The sequence below is a fragment of the Cotesia typhae genome, unplaced genomic scaffold (assembly GCF_013202065.1).
Source record: "Cotesia typhae breed Kobodo isofemale line unplaced genomic scaffold, CoteBio_Ctyphae contig_5, whole genome shotgun sequence".
Taxonomy (NCBI): domain Eukaryota; kingdom Metazoa; phylum Arthropoda; class Insecta; order Hymenoptera; family Braconidae; genus Cotesia; species Cotesia typhae.
In genome coordinates this window covers 8,557,247-8,577,614 of record NW_027423757.1, presented here as the reverse complement: position 1 = coordinate 8,577,614, position 20,368 = coordinate 8,557,247, and the positions used below count along the sequence as shown (strand labels likewise).

Here is a 20,368-nt window from a genome sequence, read left to right as displayed (position 1 = left end):
ATGTCGGTCTGCCGTCGTTCTCGTGAAGTCTCACATCACAAAACCCGCACTACTATTGGAGAATTTTACATTTCCTCTGTAAAATTGAAAAACAGCCCTTTCGTTCGCGTTTTAATAATGACAGCTGTCTACCGCCAACATTATAAAGGGCTCACATCACGGCTAAACGTTTTTAAATCTACGATATTACTGTAATAATAATAACTAATCCACTTCATTTTATTCTATTATTATTTATTTTCTTCTTTCATTTACAACCGTGTAAATTTAATTTGGATAATACTATTTTTTAATAAAAATTTTAATTAAATTTTTTGCTTATAATTTGTACTTTTTGATTAATAAATAGAAAAGTGTTACTTCCATAACTGAAGCAAAATATCAAAAATTTGTTTTAATAAAGTTTCATAACTACGAAAAGTATTAAAACTTCTTGTAGTAAAGAAGAAACTTTACGGAGGGTAAGAATACTTCACTGATTATGAAATTATGTTTACTTGAATTTAAATAAAATTAATTATAATTTTATTAATAAATAAATAAAGTACCAGCGGATAATAAAGCTTAGCTGACACAGAAAAAAAAATAAATTATTAAATATGCTCGGATTATATCAAAGTAATTATTATCCATTGATTATTATTTATTATAGTCTATTTTTTGTTTTATCTTGAATCAAATAAAATTATTTGACTTTAAAATACAATTTTTTTATTATAAGTATCTCAAAAAATATTTTATAAAATTAAAATCCACATTTTGACGGTATAAAGTAAAAATAATTGATCATTTAATTTCACAATCCAGACAAAAATGACCAGCAATAATGTTGTTGTATTTACAACTTGAGTAGTAATTTTATTTATTCATTTATTTGTGTTTTGATGAGAATAGGAATATTTTACCAAGAATACGAAAGAAAACTTGAAAATTCGTCACATGCACAAGCTACCGGGAAGCAGAGTCACGTTTTGCATCGCGATGCAATTGTCCGCCGTATGTCAATCATCCCGATAAGTAAGTGAGCTGCATCTGATCGTAAAGTACATCTCGCGCGAGCTGCATTTCATATTACATCAAACAAAACTCCTCTTTCTGCTACCAGCAAGTAGCAGCAACAGAAGAAGCAAATGTTGAAATAACAATAAAAATAAAATAAATAATAAACGTTGAATATGAAGTAAAGGCGCTTTCGGTGATGGAACGGATGATGGAATTATCTTTTATTTACATTACTGGAGCCGGTGTTTCCCGCAATATAAAATATGTAATATACAATAAAGAATATAGAATACAGAGAGCAATAAAAATCCTTAGCGCATGATGCAGCCAATAATAATAATTTCCTTTGTATCCAAAGTAACTCGCGCTAAAGGGAGACACAAAGCGGGCTGCACTAGTCGAGAGCCGGGAATGAACAGAAAGGAGAACGAGTATGAGGAGGACACTTGTATTGATAGAGAAAGAGGACTCGCGGACCACGCAAACGTTGGAGATGGTATCGGGTTGCGGGCAAACGGAACGTTGTTACATTCAAATTAGAGTGGACGACTAAGACGGTATGCGTATATATCCAAGCCTCCTTCTCAAGTCTTCCTCGTCGTCGTTGTCGAGCACCGTCTTGGCTTATACGGTCGTATCGTGGGACAGTCGACGCTTGGATCCCGGTATTCAAAGCAGCGGGTGGGAGAAAAAGACTTTAGAAGAAAAGGAATATAATAAAAGACGTTAAAGAAGAGAAGGAAAAAGCAGAAGAAGGAAAAGGAAAAGAGGTACAAGAAGACAGATAAAAAATAGTGAGCATAAAAGAGAGAAAGAAAGAAAGTATCGAACCCGTCATACGATCTTGTCCTTCCACAACGAGCTCACGTCCTCGTCGGCTCAGTCTTCTTCTCCTCTTTCCATGCGGAATTTCAATACACTCGTATATTTAACGAACACTCGGGCGAGATCGGATCTCGTGTTGCTCCTTTTAGTTAATTTTTTTTATATTTTAAAAAGCACGTCCTGGTCTTCTTCTTCTTCTTTTTCTTCTTCGTCTTCTTCTTTCTCTTCTTTTGGGCACTTTTTATCTTTTTTATTTTATTCGGAGTTGTTTTGTCCTTTTTTTCCGGTTACAGGGCGTATTTCTTCCTTTTATATTTCCACGACCGCGAGAAACGGACCGGGAACCAGGACGGGTCCGACTGGAATCGGGAATTTATCGTTCCTCGAACTTAAAGAGAGTCCTGAGGAGGATGTACGAGGAGAACCGATTCCTCGTAGCTCTTTTTACTTTTATACTTATATATTTATTTATTTATTTTAGTTATTTTGGTTCTTGTTCTTGTTCTTGTTGCGTAGCTGCCGCCACATTGATGGTGCCCCGCTGATGCGGCGCCGATCACCCACCGGCTCTATCTACTGCCAAATCTGTCCCACAGTTTAATTTCTTTTCTACTTGTGTTACTGCTCATGCCAATCGTATTTATTTTGATTGATTCAATAAATTAGCTTGAGAATCAGATTAATTAAAAACTGAATCATCCTCATATAGATTTTGTTTCATTTATATAATAATAAATAATAATTAATTAATTGCTTAAATTTATATTATTTTATTTTATCTCTGCGGTAATTATTGACGATTTATGTGAGTGTTTGTTTGTCTATTCGTCTGGCATAAGTTGTACAGTAGGATGATGTTGTCTAGGACGGAAACTAATCAGACGCCGGACGTCATTTACCAGTAGACGGAACGTAGTCTGCAGGGTGCACAGACCTGTACAAACGACCTTGTCGAATAGTGAGATTCTACCCGCGTAAAACTATTCGCGGAAACTTCTCTGTGACCGCACGTATGGTATCTTCGCGACGCAACAACAATGAGATACTCAATTGCCCGAAGTACGCGACAGGAATTTTTTCAGATTCACTGATCTATTGTATTGTATTGTGTAGACGTAGACAGTCTTTATATTTTTTTTTTTTTGATTTTTTATTTTATAAATAGAATCTGATATAATTGATTCTAAATTTAACTCTAAAGCTCGCGCTGTGTTGAATACTAATTTAGTTGACTTTTACTAAGTAAATTGTATTTATACAATTAAACATATAAATAAACTCCTGAAGAGAGAAATTGGTTTAAATGAGTTCAAATATTTTTTTTTTCATTCATAAATTCTAAACTTTTTTTTTCTAGTTAAAAAAAATTTTAAAAGTTTTAAAACAAATTTTATTCTAAGAAAATAATAATTTTTAAATTAATTACAATAAAAAATTTATTTGGCTGAAAATCAACAATTTTAAATTGAGTTTTTAAGTTCAAATATTTTGCAGATTAAAATAACTTGAATCGAGAATAAATATAAGATGAATATGACGTCAAAAGTGTTTACACATCCCCCGATATTAAAAGTGCAACTTGTCATCAATAAAAAGGAAACCAATAAGAAAAGAAGCCTCAAAATAGTTGGTAAAAAGTAGCGAGCTAGATATTTTTGGATACGTTGAAAAATAGTTATTGTCCAAGTGGTTGAATTTATGTATTCGTTAAAGGGAAGGGTGTGATACGAGAATAGTACGAGGATCCCGATGAGGACGAGGACGAGGAGGATAGTTTGGGGTTGCTGGTGATGGAAGTGGTGGATGAGAAAGGTTTGCGGTTGAGGGAAGAGGGCTTGGTTCGAAAGCAAAGAAGCGGAACTGCGGCGAAGGAAGAGTGACGCCCCTCGAGTAAAGTACGACTCTGTTTACCCGCGAGCTAATGGTCGCTGGATCGAGCTTGGTCCAGCGTGTAACTCGAATGACTCTTCTAACCCTCCGGAGGTACTAACAGCGGAATCAATACCGTTCAGAACAAGAACAAAGGAGGACACCACGTGGTACTGCTCTAAGTCAAGTGCTCACATTCAATGATAACTTTTATTTTTTAGCAAACTTAAATTTATGCCAACCAACGCCGTTTCTACATACATCAAATATTAAATTTCATTTTTTATTTTCATATTTATTTATTTTAAATGCTTCTCTTGACATATTTATAAGTCTCGGTACGTGGCTCTCGACTTTATACACTGATTTGTTGGGTAATAAATTGAAATTAAAACTGATTTGTTGAAAATAATATTTTTCGCGATGAGAAAATATTAAATTTTTTTTTTTTTTTTCATTTGAAATTTTTTATTGACATTGGATGATTTTTTTCTCAGTTCGTCAGTTTGCGACTGGAATAGCGAATACAAATGAAAGTATTATGAATAAAAAAAAATAATAAAATGCAAAGTATTGTAATTTAAAATAGACCTTAGTGATCACAGCGACTCTTGAAGAAGTATTACTGTCGCGTGACGAGATGCATCAGGATAAGAATGATACGTGTCTCATTTTCGTCATTGGCTCGATAAAAATGTACGACGGCTCTTAGCTGTACGCAACAGCAACAAACAACAAACGCAACTCTTAATTATTCTCAGCAGAAGCAGAAGCATCAGTACCACGACATTTAGTTTCATTCGGGAGTTATATAGCAGAAAAGAAGAGATAGCAATGCAGTGGTATTAGTTGTTGGTAGTTGGTAGTCAGTAGAATGAGATGGTATAATATAACCCACAGAATGAAAGTTAAGTAGCAGTGTGCGAGACACCCTTTTGACGCCGTCTGACATTCTCGAGGATCTCAGCTTCAATCTTTTTACCGAGACTGACCGTCGTAACGCCTAATCGAGGAGAGCCCCTGCTAATCTGATTGAAATAAAAACCCATGGTGGTCCTCATTTGCATTTAACTTTCCTCAAATGATAATAAATAAAATAGTATAATAAAAAATTATACATACATTTCTTCTAATTAACCGCGGCAATAAATTTTTTATTCCCTTATACCTTAAATTTAATTCTATTCCGCTCGGTCCTATATTTTAAATTAATTGGAATTATAATAACTAATTATTTAAATGATATTATTTTTTGCTGTGGAACTTTAAAATGACAGAAAGAATTTCCGAGCAGGTACGAGTAAAAAATTTTAAATAAATGAAGATAATTAAAAAAAAAAATAAATGATGTATATCAAAGGCTAAGGGCTCGGTGATTTTTATGTGAACAAAATATACGGAGGGCTACAAGGACACGATAGTGGCAGAGACAAAACGAATGAGAGGAAACAGAGTCGCTAAGAGTGAATCAAAGGAACTGTTCTCCAGTGAGTGGAGCAAACTTTAAGTATAAGGTATAAAGTATAAGGTAAAGAGGTATACCTTATAGCTCAGGAAAAATAAAACGAGCAAGAAAAGCCTCGAGAGCGAAGGAAGGATCGGATATAATGGCACAAAGCCTCTTTGAATCTCCAGGACGTGCCGCCAGCCTTTGCTATCGGGGATCTGCTGCATCGTATGCAAATCTTCCTCCTTATAAATACATCAGCCTCCTTAGATCTTTAGGTGCCTAACTCCTCTTGTCCCTTCTACACACCGGAGATGTCACGCACTTACACCGGTCAAGTTCTCCTTTGACTGGACAAATAAAACCAAAACCAAAACCAAAACCACAAATAAATAAATTTTAAAAGTGGCAATCGGGAGATCCGCTGCACTGAGCAACCCAACCAACGTAACATGCTTTGTATAAAATGACACCCACATACACACACAGAAATGCATGCATGCATGATGCACATGTTGGTCAGAAAACAAAAAGACTGGAGTAGAGAAGAGATGCACTTGTGGATCTTGTTTTCCCCGGCGGCAGTCTATGGCAATTAAGACTCGGCTAATTAACGAGTGACACTAAGGAAAGGAGACGTTCGAGAATACAACCGAGCGCCCCTTTTTAAAATAGCTCACCCGTTTATGCCGATCAGCCGCCGATCATTATCCGTAGCTTCTTCTTTCTCAAACCTAAACAAACTCTCCTCGATTGGCTTGCTAAAGTTTCCTCTCGTATTTCAGCGCACCGCCTCCCTGTTACGAGCTCCTTAAGCCTTACAATTCAACCCCCTACCGCGGATGCATTGTTAATTGTTTGATCGACAAGATTACGCCGCGTCTTACATGTCCCGGTTACATCCCCGGGCTGATCATCACTTCCTTTCTACAAAGCCGCTATCAGCCTCCTGTTTCCTACTTTCAATCACTCCATCGTACAAAAAAAATAAAAAGTGGCAATAATAAATATGTAAATAAAAAAAAATTGTATTATTTGAAATGAAGACTAGAGACTGAAGACACCTGGATCTGGATGCAAACATAATTAATCGCCCTGCCGAATAAATTTAATACGCCAATTTAATATCCTTGATAGATAAAGTCCGGGAGTAGTTACTTTATACAAAGCGTACGGTCAATTAAGTGGAGTGGCATTCGCTGCACCTCACTCACTCATTAAGATATTTCCTGAGCCGACTATTTATTTATCCTCATTTTATTATCCCTTATCTCGGGTGAAGACAGCGTTCACTCAACAATCAGAGCAGTGCCTTCGTGTTGTCAATCACATACTCTTCCACTCTTTCACTCTTTAGGGTCTCTTAGCCTCTATGAGCCTCATTCACTCACCCTTGATGTCTCGTCTCTTGTTTCTACAGTCTTGACTCCTCACTCTTCACTCGTTATTTATTTAAAGCCTTTTATTTTTCCCTTGACGTTAAAAATCTCCAGACAGGATAGATCGTATCTACCACATCTAATCACCGAGTAATTGATACAGATAAAGATATCCCACTTGTCGTGTCTCTTGTTCTTAAAGCCTTCATGTTGCCTCCAATCCAAGTAGAATTTAATTATATTATTATTATTTCATTTTATATTATAATAGTTACAGTTGAGGAAGTATGAGTAAAAAATAAGCAAGATAATGAAGCGGATTCTTGTGAAAAGTATCCGACGAGGCAATTTAATATTCCAAGACACTGAAAAGTTTATCAGCTAAAACTTTGGTATCGAACATGACAGCTTAGAGGAAGTAACTGATGGTCAGCCTGAGGGAGTTTCCGAAGATCCGAACCAAGGTTCCAAGAGTTCCGTTCTGTTGTCATGAAAACTCCTCACCTATAAGGCGTAAGTAAGCCTTACGCCAGTCAGTTATCAGAGCTGCAGAACAGGGGAGCTTAGTTGCATACCAGTTGGAGCTCCTGCTTTCGTTTATGGCGTCACATTTCTCGAGTTTGAGATCAAATCTAAAGTAGCTAACTAACTATACACAAGTTACGGCACCTGAGCGGCGTGGATGAGCAAGAAGAACCAGAAAACGAGGGTGCAAGGAAGGGATAGAACTGCTGCTACTAGCTCCTACAGTATACTTACTGCCTACCCCGTACGGTACAGTTGGGAAGTAGCGTCGAGACGCCGTAACTTCTGGCACCCAGAGGACCAAGTGTATGTACCAGTAGTTAAAGGTGTGTACGTAAGTTTGCTCCCGGCGACACGGCACTCTCAAGACGACGGGTTCACCCCTTTCGTCGAGGAGCCACCGGTGTCCTATCATATCCCATCTTATCCTATCATATCACATCGTATCCCACCGTGTCATACTTCGTATCTCTTCGTTCGTTATACTTTTGCTCCCTAACCAAACTCGAATACCCGCCATACCACTCGCAGTAGATCCTCAAACTACTTCCAAGCCCATTCTCCTTCCGGCGTTTCGCCAAGTCACGAGTTATCACTGCCTTACAGGAATTACTGCAAATTGGCTTGAGATTTTAAGACTTTATTTTTTTTTTAAGTTCTTCTGGGGCGAGGGGCTAAATTTATCGATATTTTTATCCCTGACTCCACGCAGAAGAGAAAGCGCTGGACGTCTTCGGAAAATTTTAACTTTTTGATAAGAAAAAGATTAATTAATAAGAGAATTTTTTTAACTTGATTCAAAAATTTGAAATTTTCCAAAATTTGAAAAAGTTTTTATCCAAGGAAATTAATTTTAAAAAATTTTGTTTTAAATCAAGCAAGAAAATTCTTGAACTAATAATTTTTTTTTTGATTTAAATAAAATTTTCAGAATTTTTTATTCAATTGAACATTGAAATTTTTCAAAATGATTTTCTGAAATCTATTTTTTTTTCTATCAATTTTGTAATCCACTAAATGAAAGGCGAAAATATCTTTATGATGATAATGTTTACGTGTTTCAGTGAATCCCGTCGTGTGGTCAGACATATTTCGATTCGTAAATAAAGTTGGCAAGGGCCAAACTGCGATCGTGCACGCCCACGTAACTTTCATAATGGCGCAACGATTCCGGACAAGAGTAGTCTCTACCACGAGGAGTAGTTTTAGTTGAGCTGGTAGTGGGCGCACTACTCCCGAGGAGGGTAAGAAGAGAAAGAGATATTGCGGAACAGCATAATGATTGCGTGTCTCGGAGCAATGAGCTGGCTAGTAGGTAGTATAGGTAGTAGGTAGGTTGGTAAAGTCTTCTTACAGCGATACTTGGCCACGCACAGCTAACCGAGCTCGCGTATCGCAAGGCAACTTCCACTCAACAAGGCCCGTTACTCGGCAAGGATCTTGCCGAGGGGTGTCGGAGAATAAAGTGGGAAAACGGTGCCGAGCATCGTACCGGCACAAACCTCATCGCCTGAGGGTTAACCTCCTGCTGGAACAAACTTTATTCACGATAGCGAGCCTGGACATCACGCTATGTTCAAGTTTTTGATATTCATGCTCACTCTTGTCTTGGCTTTTGCACTGAGTCCAACTGATTTAAGTCATATGGATAAATATGTAATATCACTATAGATGATTATGTTATTTTACATTGTATATAAATTTGCTGGATTTTTAATGGATTTTATTACAACTTTGTCCAAAAAAGAAGAAAATAATTCTTCAAAAAATTTTTTTTGATGTCCAAGAAAATCTTTTTTGATTTTTTTACAGAAAAGTTTGAAGAAAGCAGAAATATTTGTTAACTGAAAACTTATTTTAAATTCAAACAAATTTTATTTGATTCAAAAAATGTTCTGCTTGGTTCAAGATGACGTTAAAGGGTCAAAATGTTTTCTTTTAAATTATTATAATTTTTTTTTATCAATGTACTGATAATTTTTATGTTATTAAATAAAATTGACTCACCCAAATTGTTTCAACCGAGTCCCAAAATTTCAAGCTCGTCTTGATTCATCAAAGATCTAAATAAACAAAAAAATTAATTTGAAATTAAACAAAATTCTTATAAAAAAATTTGAAATAATAAATGTGCAAAGCATTCAATTAGAACTTCTAATATTTCCTAAAGATTAACCTAGCTAAGGAATTAATCGCGACTGTTAAAACTCCTCTCAAACGATATAACACTGAAAGATAAGATCAGAAGTGATCGCTACATTCCAGCTCAAAAGGAAACGTCTCTCGTCTCTAGACTCTGCACTCGACATGATAGGAGACTTTGAGGAAAATGCGAACCAGGTGGTGTGGAAAGAAGACCAAGATAATAACCTCCCTGTAGTTATAGGTGCGAGGAAGAGAGTACGTGAATTTCTTACACAGTCGGGTACATCTAGTAGAAGTACACTTAACTATGCCAGACTGCCGGCTACACGGGTTATATATAGGGGTTGGACTAGGTCTGACTATTCGAGGCACGCGAAGGACCCGCTTGTAAATTCTCCACGAAATGAGAGTGTCACCGCTCGCTCTCCTCGGCTCTAATTCCAACGGCCGTACCCTCCTTCCTAAATACGTGTGACGGTCCCGTATATCAGTAAGCTAAGATTATTATTGAGGCCACAAAGTCGAAAAATAAATTTTTTTCGTATTTAAAAAAATTATTATCCAAATTAATTTTGTTTAAAAAATATGAATTAATTTTATACTCATTGGAAACAATGATCATCTAGAAAAAAATTTTAAGGTGTCGGAACCAAGCCAGGATTTGAACCAGGATCTTCAAGACTACAGCAGTCCCTTTAATTAAAAAAAATTCTCATATAAATAATTTTATTTCCAAAAAATAGCAATTGAGATTGGAGAAAAATTTTTAAATTTGAATTTTTTTAAAATTGCTGAAATATAAGTCGACTTTCGATGCATATACATCATGTTTGTATATATGAATATTATATATATATATATATGCAGCATATAGATATATAGCTACATAGATGGTGGAGAGATTCAGTAGATGGTATATAGGAAAGCGAAGACGCTCTTTTGCAATTTCAGCACATATCCTCCTCGCGATTCAGTATTCCCGACGACTAGAAGCGGGTATGTGGAACGAGCAAACAAGTTTCTCAAACCTATTTCCCTAACTCTTGCCTGGTCCTCTCGGAGGAGTCATGGATCACCGGGCTGCCGACACGTGCTGGCGTAGTACTGTTTCAACATATATATATATATATATATATATATATATATATATATATATATATATATATATATATATATATATATATATATATATATATATATATATGTATATTTATATATTCCTCTACTCCCAACTCCCAACTCGTGATTGTGTGAGAAAAGAGATAGAGTTTAATGGGGAATGGGGATCGAGAGTAAGACCCGGCTGGCGAGTAAGCGAGAGAAAAAGGGAGAGGGAGAGATTCATCGGGGTTAATGCTCATGTCGAGAAACAGAACGAGAACGTTGCGACGCATAATTGTGAATCAACACGCGCTGTGTGCAACCAACTTGATAACACACTGTGATGAATGTTCTTGCGTGACACTGTCAAACTACTTTTTTTGGTTTATGTTTTTTAGGTTCAATACTTATATACATGCGCACTTTCAGAGGATTATCTGGTGATAACGCTAAATTACCAGGTGACAAAGTATTAGGAGTTGTCAAATTATTTGGTTCAAGTCAAATGCTTTTATTTTATATATTTTTTAATTTAATTGTTATCCTTAAACATCTTCAAAAATAGTTTGATATTATAATTTAATATGTTCTCAAATCAAATAAACTCTCATCTTGAATTAAAATTAAAACTACCAATACCAGTAAGAAATCCCTTATTTAATCTCAGTAGATAAAATCCCATAAACAAGGATAATTTGAACCTGATATCAAAACTCTTTATCTTAACAACTAAATGAAACTTTTCCACTCCCAAGCAAAAAGCAAGTTGAGTCTACTTGTCTACGTCTACTCCATATAAGCTAACTAACCAAGTATTCTTGTACGTAGCTCGTACGCATATCTTCTTACCAATTACAAATAAAATTTATTAATAAAAAAAAAAAGTTCAAACTATTACACAATTTCTATCCTAAATATAAACCACACAACAAACTTCTCGAATGAATAAATTAAATTATCGAAATGAATTCTCAGTACGATGATTAGGATTGCAAGCCCATTACAAATGCATACACATAAGCGTATATAATAGACACCCACACACATCTAACTATATATACGAGGATGCAAAATGGTTATTCAAGATACAGAGTATGAACATCCAATAGCACTTTACTCGCAAATGGATTCGCCCGGACTTGGTGTGTTAGGTAGCTGAGCTCCAAATCAAATTCATCTCTCGCGACGATCCATTATTGAGGGATTTCTCGGTCTCTGGTATTCCTACACAGTAATGTAAGTGAAATAAAGCAAAATAGGTTGTGCGAGAGGATGCATGGAGAAGTAAGAGATGGAGGAAGAAGTAAAAGGGGTTTTCACGATCGTGTGGCGCCTAGAATGTATCTATACACACATATTCAGGTAGCACACGTCCTGACTGGAGATGTGCCATGCATTATGTATAATACATCACGTTATTGGTTCCCTCAGTGATTCCACCCTCTTTGCACCCCTTATCGTGTACTACCGCGGTACAGCCCGGCCTAGTAAAACATAAGCATCGGGAAACGATAAATAAGGGAAACGTGGCCCGCATGCCACGTTTACATTTTCTCATCTCCCTTATACTCATACTCGTCGCATCCGATGCCTCAAATGCTGCCGTTACTGTGCTTACACTCTACTGTTTTCTGTTTTGTTTCACCGATAGAACGAGTAGAAACTCCCTCTGTCTCTATTCTACGTGTTGTGTTATCCGATTGACGAGAATGTTACGTTAAAATATCCGAAGATCCAAAGCCCTCTACATTTTGCTACCTTTTATTCACGTATCCACCCTCACCGCTCACATCTCACGGATTCGAGCCGCCTCCTGCTGACTAGCATGCTCACATATGAGTTTTTTTCTGTTGTGCTGGGTGTAAATATTGGCTGCCGGGGTGAAAGCTGAAGAGCAAAGGGGGTAATATGGTATACGGTAAGTGGGTGTGGGTGCGATATATGTCTATAGACGTATGTAGACACCCCCTGATCTTTCGTCTACCTACGGCAAATTGTTTAGCTTATTTATATGGATTTACGCGCATCCCGAATCAACGATTGATTTCCTCGGATTTTAAAGAATCAAATAGGCAATAGAAAGTCACGACCTGCACCATGTGACAAATATTCTCGCCGCTAGGCTGATGAGTTGATAAATTGGAGATCAAGACTTCACCCGTGGTTATATATATATATATATATATATATATATATATATATATATATATATATATATATATATATATATATATATATATATATATGCAACGATACTGGGAAATAGAATTGATAAAAATAGAGAGAAATAATAAAAAATTTTGAGATTGCTGATTTTTGTGTAATATAAAATTTTCTTGCAGTTTAATTGCTTATTACATCGTCTTCAGGTTACCAAATAAGATTTTACGAGAAACGTTAACGGGCCAATCAGGAAAGATTTAAAGGAAATAAAAATCGATGTATCAATTAAGAGGTAATAGAACCATTACTCTGTATTAAACTAACTACTTAGATCGTTCATTTACTTCCGGTAACTATCGGTTTTTATGTACTCTGAAAGATTTACTCACTTTCCTGCATAAACTATCAAAAGTAAAAAAATGAATTAAAATTTGTCTAATAATAATAAAGAATAATAAAAAGTTAAAGCTTGTAAAATATTTCTACGCGTCACAAAATTTGTTATAAACCAGAGGACATCAACGTCATCAAAGTAAATTTTGAACAGTATCATTGCTTGGTTGGAAGCTCGTTTTTCGTGTTAGCTCTCGCTCCCTTCACCATTCAATAATAAATGCGAATAGTTACGAACAGTACTCGCAATATTTTAAAAGTTGCATCATCGTTTAACTCGTGTACACGAGTATGTACTGCAGACAAAAATTAACCTCGCATTTTTTATTTTCAGCCTCCTCTCACCTATCTCTTTTGTCCTCACTCATCTCCTGGTTCTGTACATACACCATACTCTGTATAACTCACCCGTTTCATTTTATATATCTGTTTTACTTTGTATTTACATTTTTATTTTTTAAATTTTATTTTTCCTCTTGCTCTTCTGTATACTATCGGTCTTTCGCAACGCCGTGTTGTCGTTTACTCTCTAGTCGTGCTTGGAATCATCAGATTGTTGCCTCAAGGAAATTGAAACATCCAAATGCCGCGAGCCCAACAGAAACCATGATTTAGCGAATGCTTTAAATTATGGTCTCTCTTTTATATATAATATTCTTATTATATATATATATATATATATATATATATATATATATATATATATATATATATATATATATATATATATATATATATATATACAACTGCACTACATATACAAATATATCCATAAATGTGAATGGCAACGGAAATATACTTTCAGTGATGCAAAAACTATTTTAAGTCATTAATTTTATTCTATTGAATCTCAATTCTACTTTTTTTTTTCTATATTGAAATTATTCTTCACATTTGTTTCATACTCTTCCAATCTTTGCAGAAGAAAATATTATTCAAAATCACGATTTCTATCTTAGGTAAAAAAATTAATTCGATTCGGAAAAAAAAAATCTTGAACCAAGCATATAGTATAATTTTGAAGAATTTAATTATTTCTTTCTTTCTAGAAAATTTTTTCTTTGCTTAAAAATTCTATAAACAAATTTTATTTCTATTTTAAAATAACGCCAGAGTAAACATCAAATTCCTTAACGATTTTGACAGAAAAATCAATATTTAAAAAAACAAGTTCAGATAATTAATCTCCATGAAGAAAATAAATTCCCATAAAAAATTTATTGTCAAGTGTTTATCATTTAGAAGAGGATCATTAGTGTAAAGAGTAGACACTTTTAATCGGTATTATTTATTTTACCAAAAGATGCGACTCAGAGCGAGTGTAGTTGTACCAGCATTGGGCTTTCAAGTCCAGAAAAAAAGTAAGAGAGCGTAATTATAGAAGATTGCCGGCAAAAAGGTGGACAAGGGTGTGGAAGACAAGGGACTTTCGTTATAAGGGGCTTAAGGGGGTAAGGGTGCGAAAATAGGACTAAGAAAAAAAATAAGTTGCTTTCCCTTAGCTAACTAAACCGGGAAGCCGAGAGTTTTCGCGCTCGGGAAACACAACCGTTTTTTCCATTCCCTTGATTACTTTTTCTCATTTCAGTATCTAAATAAATAAAATATTGGAATAGCACTTTTCACGGGGAAAAATAAACTAGAACCTAGAGCGGAGGTAGAAAAGAGTGCAGAGAAGACGTACGAATGTTCTGGAGAAGACTGTCTCAAAGTTTTCCGTCCGTAACCGACAGATAAGGGGGTAATGGCTAAAGCACCAGACGACTTTATTTAATTACAGTATCTGTTATCCTTGTCAAGACAAGATAAAAAAATAAAATTATAAAAAAGACAACTGTTCTACTATCTACAAGTTCACCGAGAATTTTTTTTTATTAATTTTTTTTTTATCAGTTTTTTATAACTTAGTTTTGTGCCATTTAATGAGTGTCATGTACTTATTAAAGTGTTTTATTTCAATTTAGATTTTAATTATAACTTACAGAGCTGACGAAATCGTTCGATGTATACTTTAGCAATCATTTAAAAACTTTGTCAAACATTAAATTAAATTTCCAAAGTTATATTTTTATTCAATCAGTTTTAAATTAATTATTACGATCGAAGTCTTTCTGTTCAGTCATTAGCTATTCAGTTGAATTTTTAATTTAAATCTCACGCTCAAAATTGACTCGTCAGATAAATTATCGATGCAGCAGATAAAATTATTAGTTAATAAAAATTAAATCACGTGATTTACGTAGTACTAATAATAATTTTTATTAATTGACAATCATATTAATAAATTATTATTTCTATTGTTTCTCAAAATAAATTAAACCGATGATTAATAATTAAAGAAAAGAAAATCTAAAATTTTTCGTGAGTCTGATAAATTAATTTATGTTAATATTTAATTAACTACCATACTGGCTCATCGGACGAGTAGTTTCTTGTGCTATTCCGAGACAAAAAGATGCACACCGATGTGGAACTTTTCATTAGCTACAGTGATGCATTCTGATGTGACAGGTTTTTAATGTTGTCGCGAGGCGTATAGAGTTCGCACGGTGGCTGAATAAATGAGCAAGTGAGCCAGCCAGCGAATGAGTGAATGAGTGAGTGAGTGAGTTCCAGATACAGAGGGTGAGACTTGCCCATAATATAAGAGTGAAAGAACTCACGAGTGACGAGAGAGCGGGGCCAGGGGGTCGCTAAAGAGAGAGACATTTTTAATTACCAGCCGGAGGTACGCGCCATATCAGCTGCCAAATATTTCCGGCCCTTGTCATTCTGATGAGTGCTCACTGTGGTTACACTGTATATAACACGCAGGAAAAAGAATCGAGTGTAAAGTAGAAAAGAGTGCATCTCTGCATTCATACTTTTGCTATTTTCTGTATAATACCGATCTCACTCAGCACTGTGCTTATAATTCCAATGTGAATATAAATATCAATAGGTTCTGATTTCATTTTATATTAATTTCCGTCAAGAAAGTTATAGATAAAACTATTTTTTAATGTTATGCTATTTTTATTATGAATAAAAAATATTTTGATTTTATCAAAAATCATCATAGAGAAAAGAAAAGAGTTAATTTTTTAATTTTGAACTTGATTAAAGAACAAAAATTTTGAATCAAGAAGAAGAATTCTTTAATCAAGTAAAATTTCTTCGCTCAAGAATTTTTTTTCTTGATTTAGATAATCAAACTTTTTAAAATCTAATTTACTCTTTATGAGGCCTTAATTGTGATCTCTATTTTACATAGTTTAATTAATTATGTTTTATATATTTTTAATTCGATAAGTAATGTTCTTGAGTCATAATAATTCATTTAAATTCATTTCTTTGTTATTTAAAGTGAATAATTTAATCACTTAAACAATCGATCAATAAATTTTAAGAGCAAATAATAAACAAATGTGGAAACTATTGAGATCCGAGGTATGACATTTAAGGCCAGGGTCAATGAATAAATGCAAATTTGTGACGTGGATGACAACTGACGAATTTAATACCCGATGGACCGCGTAGAAAGAGAAAAGTAAAGTGTGTGGGACATGTCCAGAAGTAGCATTAATATTTGAAAGCTAAAACCACCAACATTGCACTCCACAATTCGCAGCTAGGTTTTGGGTTTTCCATCTTTCTCACATCAGTTGTTCCAACATTTAGGTGTAGATATATATAAATCGTGATCCTCGTTTGTCCTCTCTCTCTCTCTCTCTCTCTCTCTCTCTCTCTCTCTCTCTCTCTCTCTCTCTCTCTTTGTCTTCCATTTTATCATCTGATTGTGATACGAAGGTCTCTTCTCTTCTCGTACTCTGGTGTGACGCAGTGACGTCAAGTGACACGTCACGGAGCTGCGAGGAAAACCCATTTCTCTACCCATACATCTACGTACCTATGTATGTGGATGGATATATACCATGGTGTGGTTTTAGAGAGACCAATCTGCCATTATTTATTTATGGGCAAGTGAAGTGCAAGTACCCGTCGTTAATTGATGGGCTCTCAGTAGCCGCCAGTCGAGAAAGTGACGTCTATCATTTTAATTTAACGGCAGGTTATTAATTCTTCCTCTTTCGTCACATACGTATTAAGATAATCTTAGTTATATTAAACGCTAGTTACTTTACAAGATTTTAATTTTTTAAAATGTTACACTAATTTTTTTCATATTATGAAAAATTTTATGATAATTTAAAAATAAGTAAAATTTTAATAACAAAATTATCTTTGTCTGAAACCCGTCGAATATTAAAATAGAAAATTTATTCATTTATAACAAAATTAAAATGGCTATTTATAAGCAAGTATTCGCGATCAGACGTTCGATCGTGTCACGATTGATAAATCTGTCAATTATAATGAAAACTGATAATATCAAATCTTTGAATAGATAAAATGACACTTGTGGTATTTGATGATTTAAAAGTAGTTTTCGTATCGAGCAACCACAATAAACTAAATAAACCTCAAATTTTATTACTATTACTACTTTTATTATTATTATTATTATTATTATAGTTATTTTTAAGCACTAGCATCAAACATACCTATTTAAATGATTAATTTTTGTTTATCTGAAATTCACACCTGCGTCATAAATTAGCACAGGTGTATCTCTTTAGACTCGAGTTTCTGGCTCGACGGCTCTCGTAATTGTAACTCAAATAAATTTTACGTTCTTGGAAAAACTTAACATAATTAATTAAGCATATATACATTTCACAACCAATTGAGACACTTTTGATTAGAGTTTCTCATCTAAATCAAACTCAGCTTAATTAAACATTAAACTTTTAAATTTCACGCAATCTCTTTTGTTGAAATAATAAAAGCGATCGTTGTAATTTTTATTTTAATTACAATTACAATAATAATTTAAAATTATTCTCAAAAATTTTGAGTACAGTTTAGCTGATAAATAATTTCGTGTATAAATTTTTCATCATCAATTTTTTTTTTTCAACAATGAATTTGAAAAAATATACACAAAAACTAAAAACGAGCTTTAGTAATAAAGAAAATGGTTTAACGGGTGGGTAAAAAATAAATAAAAATGGAAGAACCCAAACTCGTGTAACTGAGCTCCAAATAGAAGTTAGAGTCGACGAGAAGAGAATAAGGAAGAAAAATGTTAAAAGAGCGTATAGTATGAGCAGCAGCAGCAGCTACTCGAGTACTTTTTAGAGAACTCGACAGAGAGGGCTCGCCCAGTTGTTTTAATTACTTTTTAATTTGTTTCTTAATGGCGAGAGGCTCGTGGCTCCATAATTTGCCCGGATATTTCTCGTTTTTCATAAAAATATAAGCAGAGAGTATAAGTACCAGTAGCAGTAGCTCGGATAAGTCGAGAAGAGGTGAGCTTGAGCATGAAACCAAAACTGCATCAAAAGGTGTATTATAAAACAAACATACCTCTGCTAACTGAGACTCTGGAGGCAAGTACATCACTGTAAAGTTCCTCTTGCGAAATTAGTCTAGCTTTTGAGCAGCACAAGAAATAAAAATGAACTGAAGGGAGTAAAGAAAGTAGAATAACAAAAAACGGCAACTAATAAACTTTGAATAAAAACAGTGGTAAAAAAATGAAACGAAATAAAGAAAATGTTCTCACCCTCGCGTTAAACTCCTTAGTCCTTGTTTTAGTTCCCTTTTAAGCGGAAGAAAAAGAGGCAATAACTATAATTAAACTCGGAAATATTTCAACCGTACTTAATTGAAAAATCTAAGGTTTCACTCAGCTGTTTATGTTTTTAAGTGCTTGTGTTTGTGAAAAATAGAATTAAAATGTTTATGGTCGAGAAAAAGAGAAGGAATAAGAGACGAAGAGAGAGAGAGAGAGAGAGAGAGAGAGAGAGAGAGAGAGAGAGAGAGAGAGAGAGAGAGAGAGAGAGAGAGAGAGAGAGAGAGAGAGAGAGAGAGAGAGAGAGAGAGAGAGAGAGAGAGAGAGAGAGAGAGAGAGAGAGAGAGAGAGAGAGAGAGAGAGAGAGAGAGAGAGAGAGAGAGAGAGAGAGAGAGAGAGAGAGAGAGAGAGAGAGAGAGAGAGAGAGAGAGAGAGAGAGAGAGAGAGAGAGAGAGAGAGAGAGAGAGAGAGAGAGAGAGAGAGAGAGAGAGAGAGAGAGAGAGAGAGAGAGAGAGAGAGAGAGAGAGAGAGAGAGAGAGAGAGAGAGAGAGAGAGAGAGAGAGAGAGAGAGAGAGAGAGAGAGAGAGAGAGAGAGAGAGAGAGAGAGAGAGAGAGAGAGAGAGAGAGAGAGAGAGAGAGAGAGAGAGAGAGAGAGAGAGAGAGAGAGAGAGAGAGAGAGAGAGAGAGAGAGAGAGAGAGAGAGAGAGAGAGAGAGAGAGAGAGAGAGAGAGAGAGAGAGAGAGAGAGAGAGAGAGAGAGAGAGAGAGAGAGAGAGAGAGAGAGAGAGAGAGAGAGAGAGAGAGAGAGAGAGAGAGAGAGAGAGAGAGAGAGAGAGAGAGAGAGAGAGAGAGAGAGAGAGAGAGAGAGAGAGAGAGAGAGAGAGAGAGAGAGAGAGAGAGAGAGAGAGAGAGAGAGAGAGAGAGAGAGAGAGAGAGAGAGAGAGAGAGAGAGAGAGAGAGAGAGAGAGAGAGAGAGAGAGAGAGAGAGAGAGAGAGAGAGAGAGAGAGAGAGAGAGAGAGAGAGAGAGAGAGAGAGAGAGAGAGAGAGAGAGAGAGAGAGAGAGAGAGAGAGAGAGAGAGAGAGAGAGAGAGAGAGAGAGAGAGAGAGAGAGAGAGAGAGAGAGAGAGAGAGAGAGAGAGAGAGAGAGAGAGAGAGAGAGAGAGAGAGAGAGAGAGAGAGAGAGAGAGAGAGAGAGAGAGAGAGAGAGAGAGAGAGAGAGAGAGAGAGAGAGAGAGAGAGAGAGAGAGAGAGAGAGAGAGAGAGAGAGAGAGAGAGAGAGAGAGAGAGAGAGAGAGAGAGAGAGAGAGAGAGAGAGAGAGAGAGAGAGAGTTGACTAAGACTTAGTCCCACAAAAGTCTCGAGTAGTATAATCAAAGTTGTCGCTTCGGGTCGAGAGTTAGCCTCCGTAACGGAGTACAGAATTGCTGTCCTTCGCGGCTCTGTTACGATGATGGCCCGAGGGGTGAGTAAGGACTAAGGGAGTAAGGACGTTTTGGAGTACACAGTAACAGGGGTTAACTCTCTGGTGGTCGGCATCGCTACGGGAGAGAAGATACGACGAGAAATGGCTCTGTATCTGTACATGTACCTACGGCTCGGGATAGAGGACGCTCTCCGTCGGCGAGTAAGCTCTAGATTTATGGCTGCGTCGCGACGTCCGTCTTCACTCGCCGTGACGCCCTTATAGGTATATACCTATCTTCTCCTCGGAAAGTCCAAGTGAGACTGCTCAACTTGAGAAAACGCCGTGTCCAAGTACCTTCACGTTCTGGAGTTTAAATTCTTAATATACTAGAGGCTTTGTCACTCTTACTGTCTTCGTTCCTGTTCCAGTTTACTCTTTCGAGCTAAATATCATTCGAAAATATATTTTCGACGGTTTATTATTTCAAAGTTGCTGTT

General features: G+C 35.7%; 1 long non-coding RNA gene across 1 annotated transcript in view; it reads right to left on the bottom strand.

Annotated features, from left to right (window-relative positions):
• Positions 1-20,368, bottom strand: part of LOC141531184 (uncharacterized) — a 91,581-nt gene that overhangs the window by 25,645 nt on the left and 45,568 nt on the right. Inside the window, exon 3 of the long non-coding RNA XR_012479891.1 lies at positions 9,055-9,110. This is a non-coding gene — a long non-coding RNA (uncharacterized LOC141531184). The remainder of the gene's footprint in view (positions 1-9,054; positions 9,111-20,368) is intronic.